Source organism: Gossypium hirsutum, chromosome A04 (genome assembly GCF_007990345.1).
Source record: "Gossypium hirsutum isolate 1008001.06 chromosome A04, Gossypium_hirsutum_v2.1, whole genome shotgun sequence".
NCBI lineage: Eukaryota > Viridiplantae > Streptophyta > Magnoliopsida > Malvales > Malvaceae > Gossypium > Gossypium hirsutum.
Genome location: NC_053427.1, coordinates 37361521 through 37371963, shown reverse-complemented (window position 1 = coordinate 37371963; position 10443 = coordinate 37361521).

The following is a 10443-nucleotide window of genomic DNA, read 5'->3' as shown; positions in this document are numbered from 1 at the left end:
GCATTCCCTTATCCGCGACTTGTTTATTAAAACTCCTAGTTACAAGATCTTAGTAAACAGATCCATAAGGTTATTTTCAGAAGCTACTTTCATCACATCTACAATTCCTTTGGCTACTGCCTCTCGTATCAAGTGATACTTTCGATCAATGTGTTTCGTCTTCTTGTGATTTCTCGTTTCTTTGGTATTTGCTATTGTAGCACTGTTATCACAATACAATGTTATAGTTTTTTCCATACTAGGAATAACTTCAAGTTCATTTAAAAACTTTCAAAGTCATATTGTTTCTTTCGTTGCCTCAGAAGTAGCCACATACTCGGCTTCTATATTAGAGTTACTAGTGCAAGTTTATTTTTCACTTCTCCATACTATGGCTCCACGGCCTAGAACGAATACATTTCCTCACGTCAATTTCCTTGAATCTTTATAGGTTTAGAAGTTTGAGTCTGTGTATCCAACATGAGTAAGGTTCTCCCTAGAATACACAAGCATATAATCCTTGGTTCTTTTATGATAACTTAATATATACTTTACAGCTTGTCAATGCCTGAGACCTGTATTCGCCTGATATCGACTAACCATTCCTACCGCGAAACAAATATATGGACATGTGCAAAACATCGCATGTATAAGGCTTCCAACTGCCAAAGCATATGGAACCTTACTCATATGCACTCTTTCTTCTATAGTCTTAGGATAGTCATCTAAAGAAAGATGAAAACATGATATAGTTAGCTGAACACCTGGCTTTGTATTGGTCATTGCAAAACGTTCCAGTACCTTATCAATGTATAAAGCTTGGGATAGATCTACTGTTTTATTCTTTTGATCCCTAAGGATTTGAATTCTAAGAATATAACTGGTTTCACCCAAGTCTTTCATGCTAAATTGTTAAGCTAACCATAGTTTAACCGATGATAAATTTCCTACATATTTTTCGATAAGTAGAATGTCATCGACATACAAAACGAAGAAGACCACTTTTTTGTCCTTTATACGCTTATAAACACAAGGTTCATCAGCGTTTTGCTCAAATCCAAAAGTCTTGATCATTTGATCAAATCTTTTATTCCATGAGCAGGACATCTGCTTAAGTCCATAAATGGATCTCAGTAGTTTGCAAACTTTTTTCTCATTTCCTTTGACAACATAGCCAGTGGGTTGAGCCATGTAAATGGTCTCATCAAGATAGTTAGTTAAGAATGTTGTCTGGACATCTATTTGCAAAATCTCGTAATTGAGAGTAGCGACAATGGATAAGAGTATATGGATAGACTTGAGCATGGCTACTAGAGAAAAGGTCTCATCGTAATCGATGTCTTCTTTCTATTTGTAGCCTTTCCTTACAAGTTTAGTTTTATGTGTTTCCACTTTCCCTTCCACACTTCTCTTCTTCTTGTAGATCCATTTACACCTTATGGGTTTAGTCCCAATCAGTAGTAAGTCTACAAGTTCCCATATCGTATTGGATTTCATAGAATTCATCTTGGTATCCATGGCCTGTTTCTAGAGCTTGGAATCAACGTCCTACATAACCTCCTTGTAAGTGAGCGGATCATCATCCTTATGATTTGCTTCCATATTATAAATACTACCATCATAGATGAAGAAGTCTGGTTTCTTAGAAACTCTCCTACTACGATGGATTCACCTATGTTGTTGATCATTTGCAGGTCTTTCTACAACTTTCTTGATAATTGAACTTGATGATTGTTCTACCACTCTAAAAGTTCCTCGACTACCAATTTTTGAGGCTTAAAGTTGTCCATGTAGCTTTCCTTGAGGAAAGTAGCATAAAAATTCAATCGTATTATCTTTTGGATTATAGAATAATCATCCCTTTATTCCCTTTGGATATCCTAAAAACATGCACAATTCTATCTGTGCATTCAAATTCTTTGCATCCTTATCCAGAATGTGTGTTGGACAACCCCATATTCTAAAGTGATTTAGGACAGGTTTCTTTCCATGCCATAGATCATAAGATGTCTTACAAGAAGACTTGGTAGGCACATCAGTCAGAATATAGGAAGCCATTTGAGTCGCATATCCTTAGAAGGAAGTAGGAAGTTGTGAATAGCTTAACATTGAACGAACCATGTCAAGCAAGGTTCTATTCCTTCTCTCAGCTATGCCATTCAACTATGGAGTGTCTGGCGTAGTCAATTGGGATAAAATCCCATTCTCTATTAAAGGTCCTAAGAACTCATCGGACAAATATTCCTCACCTCGGTCAGACCCAAGATTCTTTATGGATAAACCTAATTACTTTTCCACTTCCGCATAGAACTCTCAAAATTTATCAAAGTTTTTACTTTTTCAGTGCATTAGATACACATATCCATATCGAGAATAGTCATCAATAAAATTCACGTAATAATTGTAACTTCCTCGGGCACTAGTGCTCATGGGACCACATACATTAGTGTGCACAAGTTCTAAAAGTTGGTTCGCCCTTATACCTTTCACATTAAAAAATCTCTTAGTCATTTTACCTTCCAAGCAAGATTCACATTGTGGAAGACTAACTTTCTTAAGCATACTTAAAGGATCATCTTTCACGAGTCTAGTGATTCTTTCTTGGTTAAGTTGGCCAAGTCTTAAATGCCATAGGTACCCTTCATTAGAGTAAGAAGTTTTAATCTTTTTATTCACCATTTTAGTTTCAAGCATCGAGTAGTTATTTAGTTTGATAAAGTAGAGATTATTTTCTATCCATCCATTATAGATTAAAGAACGACTTTTGTGAATAGCAATCCCTTTATTGAATGTCACGGTATAACTGTCATAAAATAAACATGCTATAGAAATTAAATTCCTCTTAAAATGAGGTACATAAAACAGGTTCTTTAAAATAATCTTCCTAAAATTATCAAAGTGTAAAATAAATTCTCCCACTACTTTGGTTGAAACATAGATCCTATCCCTGATCCATAATGAGAGGCTCCTATTACTCAGGCTTATTATTTCACTGAACCCCTGTAAAGAAACACACATATGATTAGTGGCTCCAGAATCAATAACCCAGATGTCAATTGATTCTTCCACTAAGCAAGCTTCAACCACAAAGAGTTCCATACCTTTACCCTCTTCGGCTAGGTAATCCAAATACTTCTTATAGTTTGATTTGAAATGCCCTTTCTTATTGTAAAAGAACATTTGATATTTTTAGTATTTTTTTACTTAGCCCTTTTCCTATCCACACGAGGTGGAACTGAAGAAATATTTAGTTTCTTCTTTCCCTTAGCTTTCTGTTTCCCCTTTGAAAATGAGGGGCCCATAGCTAAGTTTGCCTCAGGTTTCTCCTGAATCAGCTTACCATCATTTTGCATCAACTCAAAGAACTTCATGAGCTGAGTCAAGGTAAACGTCTTGTTCCCCAAGTTGTAAGTGGCCCTAAAACCAGCAAACTCCTTAGTTAAGCATTTGAACACTATTTTAATTTGTATGTTCACGTCTAGTTCAGCCCCATTGTCCTCTACTTCTGCAAAAAATCCCATAAGCTTAAGCATATGTTTTTTGACCGAAGTATCAGGTTTCTGCTGAGAATTCATCAAATTTGTAACAGCAGATTGTCCAACCAATATGACTTGGCCTCCGAGCAAATCCTCCAAATTTTTCATAATCTCTTTGGCAGTACAGAAATTCACGTGTTGCTTTTTCAACACACTACTCATGTTCGCTAATATATAACATCGAGCAATTGATTCAAAATTTCTCTAGTGATTTTTTGCTTTGGGTTGAGCTTTAGGAGGGCACGTTTCATCAAGAACGAATTTGCGTTTCTCACTGTTGAGAGCTATCAGCAAGTTCCATTTCCATGCTCAAAAGTTATCCCCAATTAATTTCTTCCTAGTAAGAATGCTAATAAGAGAAGTAGGAGACATATTTGAACTGAAATAAAAATATTTCACTAATTACTATTTTTGTATTAAGCAAATATTTTTCATTTTAACAACATATGAAGAATGCAGTATGATGTATGCATCTTGTATTAAAACCTTGAAAAAATATTTTTTTCATTGCTACAATCATTCTCACACTCATTAATCATGTCGCTTTGAGGTCTCATGATTAACTAACAAGAACATGGATTACATCCAATCAATTTGTGAATCTTAATTCTCAAGACTCCACATGAACTAACGACCGTTTAACGTTTGGCCATCATCTCTAGCTTAAATATCATTTCTTGGGAAATTATTTAATAAGAGATGATCTTGAGTGTGTAACTGTTGACTCAACACCTATCATGAACATGCTTTTATTTGTGAGTCATCTTGGGACAATCTCTCTAAAGTCATGCACGACTAGTTATCCTTAAAAGGAAATCACATCTAGTGAAGCCACATGACAAAGTTTACCTTGGAGTGCGGCCAGGGTAGGAACTGACTCGAAAATTTATCATGCTATCGTTTAGGGACCATAAATGGAGGTTGTAGGTCTTATTCAAGGACCTTCTCCCACTCAATATTTTAAAAACATGCAAGGGTTTTTGTAACACCCTGGTTTTGGGCCTAGTCAGAACAGTGGTTTCGGGACTACAAATCTGATGATGAAAATTTTATTTTTTATTATATTTTTATGGTCTACGATTTCACGGAATAATTTTGTGAAAATTTCGTTCAAAAATTTTGACGTTCGGGCACTTAATTTAGTCAAAAGGACTAAATCGTAAAAAGTGCAAAAGTTGAGTTCAACATACTAAAGGTGTCCAATTGTTATGAAATTTTAAATTGAGGGTCATTAAATGGTAATTAGACCATTGGTTAATTTCTGGACAAAAACAGACATGAAATGGGTGTAATAAAATATTTTTAAGTTAGGGGTATTTTGGTAAACTAATAATTAAAAGAATTAAAAAGGGAAATAAGCCAAATTAGCTATCATCTTCTTCATTCAACCGTTTCTACCAGCAGCAGCCATGGTTAAGGTTTGTTCAAACTCCCAAGTTCGATTGTAAGTGCTCCTCGGCCCCGTTTTTAAAGTTCTTTACATTTTTGAAATCCTGGTAACTTAGTTAAGCTTATTCTAGCAATAATTTAACCTAGGGTTTATATTTGGAAAAATACCCATAGGAGCAATGTGTTTATTTTGATGTTTTATGGTATAATATGAAGCTTCAAATTGTGTTAAACAACTTTTACTAAGCGATTTTACGTGAAAACGAGTAAAACGACATAATCGGTAAAAATACCTAATGTTCATAAGTACATGTTAGAGTACAAATTTGATGTTACTATAAAGGAAAAAATGATCAGCATGTCATAAAACATAAGAAAATAGGATGAAGTTTAATTTACGAGCCTAGAGGCAAAAATGTAATGTTGACAAAGTTTAGGGGCAAAATTGTAATTTTTCCAAAATATGATTTTGGGTTAATTTGAATAATGTGAGTCCTAATTAGGCTATATTTGAAATGATAGAACAAGGAAAAATCGAAATTCGGGCTAAAATCAGAAAATATCAGGTTGTGGACAAAATGGTAAAAATGGCCATTTTCGCATACGAGGTAAGTTCATATGATTTTTAATAATGCAATGTGTAATTTAATATTATTGCCTTGATATTAAATGAGATGTAAGTTCATGTGTAAATGTAGTAACATAATTGTCATTTTAAGTAATTTAATGTTATTTATATGATATGATGATTATTATTATGAAATATTATGCTTTGTGGATAATTATTTAGTAATATGCAAATTATGTGAGCTATTTGATAAATATAAAATGCTACCAAGTATCGATTTCAATATTCCGTGGAAGACAGCAAAGATGTGTGATTGAGGAAAATCTCATTTGAACCTTGGGAATAGATTAGGATACAAGTGACATGCCACTAGGATATTTGAGTTCTGAACTCGTTGAGTTGAGTCTAAGTTCATGAGATGTAACTAGGCATCCGAACTCGTTGAGTTGAGTCCGAGTTCACTTATGGGTGGGTTACATGGTAGCTTGGCTACACATATATTCCGCAGGCTATTGAGTTTGTCTAGCTGTGGGCATGGTACTTATGTGCATGCATTTCGTGTATCTAATTATATTCCGAGTGTTCAACGGGTAATTTGGCAAAGTATTCATTGATGATCTCAATGAGATAAGCCATTGGTGAGTATGTCTTTGAGTTATGTTACAAGTTGTATAGGTATGTACACTAAACTTATGTGTGATGCCTTGACATGTGATGATCTATGATGTATATAGTATTTGGTGAATATTATGAAAATGACATGATTTGGAATAAGTCCTTGATAATTGATGACATTGAGATTATGGATTTATGCTTATGAAGCATAATTATGTGTTCTTACCATTATGAATGAAATGATATTGTATGGATTTGGTGAATAATAGTAATGAAGTAAATTTAGCCTTGGCATTTTTGGGTTACTGTAGTGGTGCAACTTTGGAAATTCACCATAAATTGTGGAAATTGAATTAGGGGCTGAATAAAATATGAGGTTAAATCCCAATGAGCCTAGTTTCACATAGAAGAAACGGTATATGCAATTGAAATTTATATTATGAGATATTTAAATTGTTGTGTGACAGAGTTTGAATGAATCCGTAATTCCCTATTTCGATGTGAGAAAATCATTAAAAATTGTATAAAAATAATTATGGGTTGTAATTTATATTATTAAAATCCTTAACGAGTCTATTCTATAGAAAGATAAATGAGAGCATAATCCAAATTCTGTACTATGAGAAAAATAATTTTTAGTGAAGAGAGGTCAAAACTGTTGGATAGCAAAATAGGGAAAACTTTAATGAATAAAATGTACTAATTTGCTAAACCAAAAATTTTGGAAATTTTATGGGAGAAATGTATATGAGTCTAGTTTCAAGGAAAATTAACTAAACTTAATTTGGAGTCTCGTAGCTCCAATTATAAATGAATTAGTAACTATAACTCGGTAAAATAGCTTAACCTGAACAAGAGTAAATTGTACAATTATGATGTTTTACCTTAAAAAAAACATGTGGGTAACTGCTTATTAACTTCATATGGACTTACTAAGCGTAAAGCTTACCCCTCCTCTCTACTTCTTCAGTTTTGGCAGGTCGACTCGGTGTTGGAGATCGTCGGAGGCAAAATCACACTATTAAGTTATCATTTTTGGGAGAATTAATTCAAATATTAGAAATATCAAGTGAGTGGTATGTATAAGAAGTTGGTTTGTGATATGTATTATTATTATGACTTTGACCATACGTATCGGTCTGCATTGAGTTATCGTATATGATCATGAGATGTGGTCCTTATCCATTATGGTTTGTAAGTTTAATTAATCATGCCATGTCCTATGTTTTAATGTGATGATATAGTTAGCTATGTTTGTTATGCATGATTGGTAATACATCAGGTAAGTTAAATGTAGGCCAGTGGATCATGAATTAAATGGAAATGAGTAATGTTGCTTTGAATATGGATGTTTAATGGACAAATTGGTAACTACATTAAGATGGTATAAAATGATAATAAGATTTAGCATGTCTAGTTCTAGTTAATGTAAGAATATATATTATATACAGGATGGTAAGCAAATATGTTTAAAGTGAATGACATGTTATTGCATGATTATGGATGTGTAAGTGCTCATTTATGCCACGTTATATAACTTTAAATATGAGTCTACATATGTGTTAAAAAAGTTTTGAATTAAATGAAATTTTATGGCCTGATTTTTGTCTATGTGTATGGTTAAGTCCGGTAATGCCTCGTACCCTGTTCCGGCCTTGGATACGGGTAAGGGGTGATACAGTTTTAATCCTAAATTTTAAGAATGATCATACAATAGTCCTAGTGGCATTCTTACCTAATCTAAATGGCATGTTTCTAATATATGCATGGCATGCTATGGCAATAATATCCATTCATAAGAATCAATCAATCTTAAAACAAATAATTTCGATTCTCCACAGTTGTCCTTTTAAGGGAAAAACCGAAGAAGTGAATGCGAACCGTACACCAGGTAGGGTCCCAAAAAGGAAGGTGAGTCAAATTTGACCACTTAAAAGCCAAGTCTTTCCTAGCCAGAGCCAATCCTAAACATGCACCTTCACATTACCACACTTCTCAAAGTTATCGAATAACCTAAAAAAGTGAATAGAACAATACAACACATATATTTTCTCATTACCACGTGTCTTATTTTTAATCGATCAACTATGGATCATCTCATATATATCACAATTATAACATTACATAATATAACATTGTAAACAATTATAAAACATGTATATATAACATTACATAATATAACATTGTAAACAATTATAAAACATGTATATATAACATTACATAATATAACATTGTAAACAATTATGAAACATGTATATATAAGGGGATAGGTAATCAAAATAAAATTGTCGGCTAAGGTTTCGATAGTTCTATTTCTAGAATATAAATGGAAAAATAAATTACATAAATTTTCACCACAAGGCATTCCTTGGGTCTTCAACCGCTATCACATCTTTTCATCGTAATGGACTCCTTTTGAAAAAATTACATCTAAGTCCTATGCCCGTTTTCGGCTCACAAGAATTCTATGAATTTAAAAAAAAATAGCTCTACATGGAGATGATAGTCCATGGTCTATTTCCTAAGAACTACAACCTCGACAATAAAAACAAATATATAATATCGCATCTATTCCCATGTATAACTCAAAACATACATAAGATCTATAGAATGTCACTTTCTATGTAATCAAATCATTCAAGAAGAAGAGCAATTTATTTTAATTATCTGTTTATACTTATAAATAAAACACAACCTAACTCTCATACCAATTGTTAGAAAAATAGGTTTGAAAAATGTAACGGAAAATAAATTTAGGGAAATACCCGAATTTAATTTTTTTTCCAAAACAAGATCTTGTTTATGATATATAAAGTAATAAACACTTAATCAAAATTTTACCTTTTCGATTCGTCTAGGATGAGTGCTTTGAGTAAGTAGTTTTCTCCGCTATCCTCAAGCTCGCATCTGCAGAGTGTGGGCTTACTTCGAATCAGAAAATTTTACAAAAATTATCAGTAGGGTAATTTTGCAATTTATTTAAACTTTTGAGTCAAGTTGTAAATCAGAAAAATATCTTTAGAAATTTTCTAGAATAATCTCTTTAGAGAATTTTTTATCTGTAACTTTCTCTTGAATTTAAGTTTGTGTAAATAATAACTCAATGCTATCTTTATATAAGGAGAGTTTAGAGAGTTCAACTATGATTAAACTTAATATCTTTAATATTAAATTAATATAATATTTATCTACAAGATAAACATTAAATTAAATTTAATATTAAGATAATCACTTTAATATTAAATTAATAAAATACTATTAAGATAAGTATTAAATTAAATTTAATATTATTATTTTTGGAATAATTAATTTGAAATCAAATTTTTTGGTAGAGTCCCAGTAGGAGTGAAACTCTTCCACTGCTCAACCACCGATGACCAACCATCATTAGCCACTGAGACGTTGCTGTCGCTTTGCAGCCACGAGCACCACTATGTCCGGTGATGCAGGTGCGGCACCCTTACGGCACCCCAAGCTGGTTCGACTACTGCCAGTTCGATCCGAGTCAATGAAGACACGACCGATTCAGTCTAGTCGCCGGTTGGACTGTTAGCTCGGTTTCACATACCAGATCCAATTCGACCAGTTTTTGGGTTTTAGTCTCAATTTTGGGCTCTCGGGCCCAATTTACGATCTCAGGTCCAATTTTCAAGTTCAATTACCCATTGGGCTAATTATCTGACTTGAAAATTAACTTTCAAAAAATATCATATTAATTTTAATTTATTTGATTAATTTAATTTTACTTGATCAAAATTAATTTTTCCAAAAATCGCTTAGATTTTCCAAATTAATTTTTCAAGAAAAATTCTTTAATCAAATTCTCTAATTAAACAATTCACACGACCACCTAATTTAATTCTACATTGAATAAATTGACTCAATTAAATTATTCCTGAATTCGTAGAATTTTCTTCTGATTCAAATGCAGTTTGATCTAGCTTTTGTTGAGTTAGCTAAGGAACCAATTGAACCTATACAATTAGGCTTTAGTGATTGCAATTATGTCCAAAAGCATTGTTCTAATAATTCACAATTATTTAATCATGGAGTTAGTCCACAATAAGTACCATGATTGAAAACTCCTTATTGTATACTATTTACAAAAGCTATCCATCCAATTGTTTTGTCTGATGACCTCGTCATGTGTGTGTTGCCCTCATATGATATCATTGATTCGTTTAAGTTAAATCTGTTCACTCAATACAATCTTATTTTATCTTATTGTCACCATGTGTCTTCTTAATGATTATGATCACTATCAACAAATGACTGTGATCAATTGCTCGTTCGAGAACGAGCAACTTGTGGTCACATTCCATATTTATCAATCCACACAATGCCAATGAGAGGATA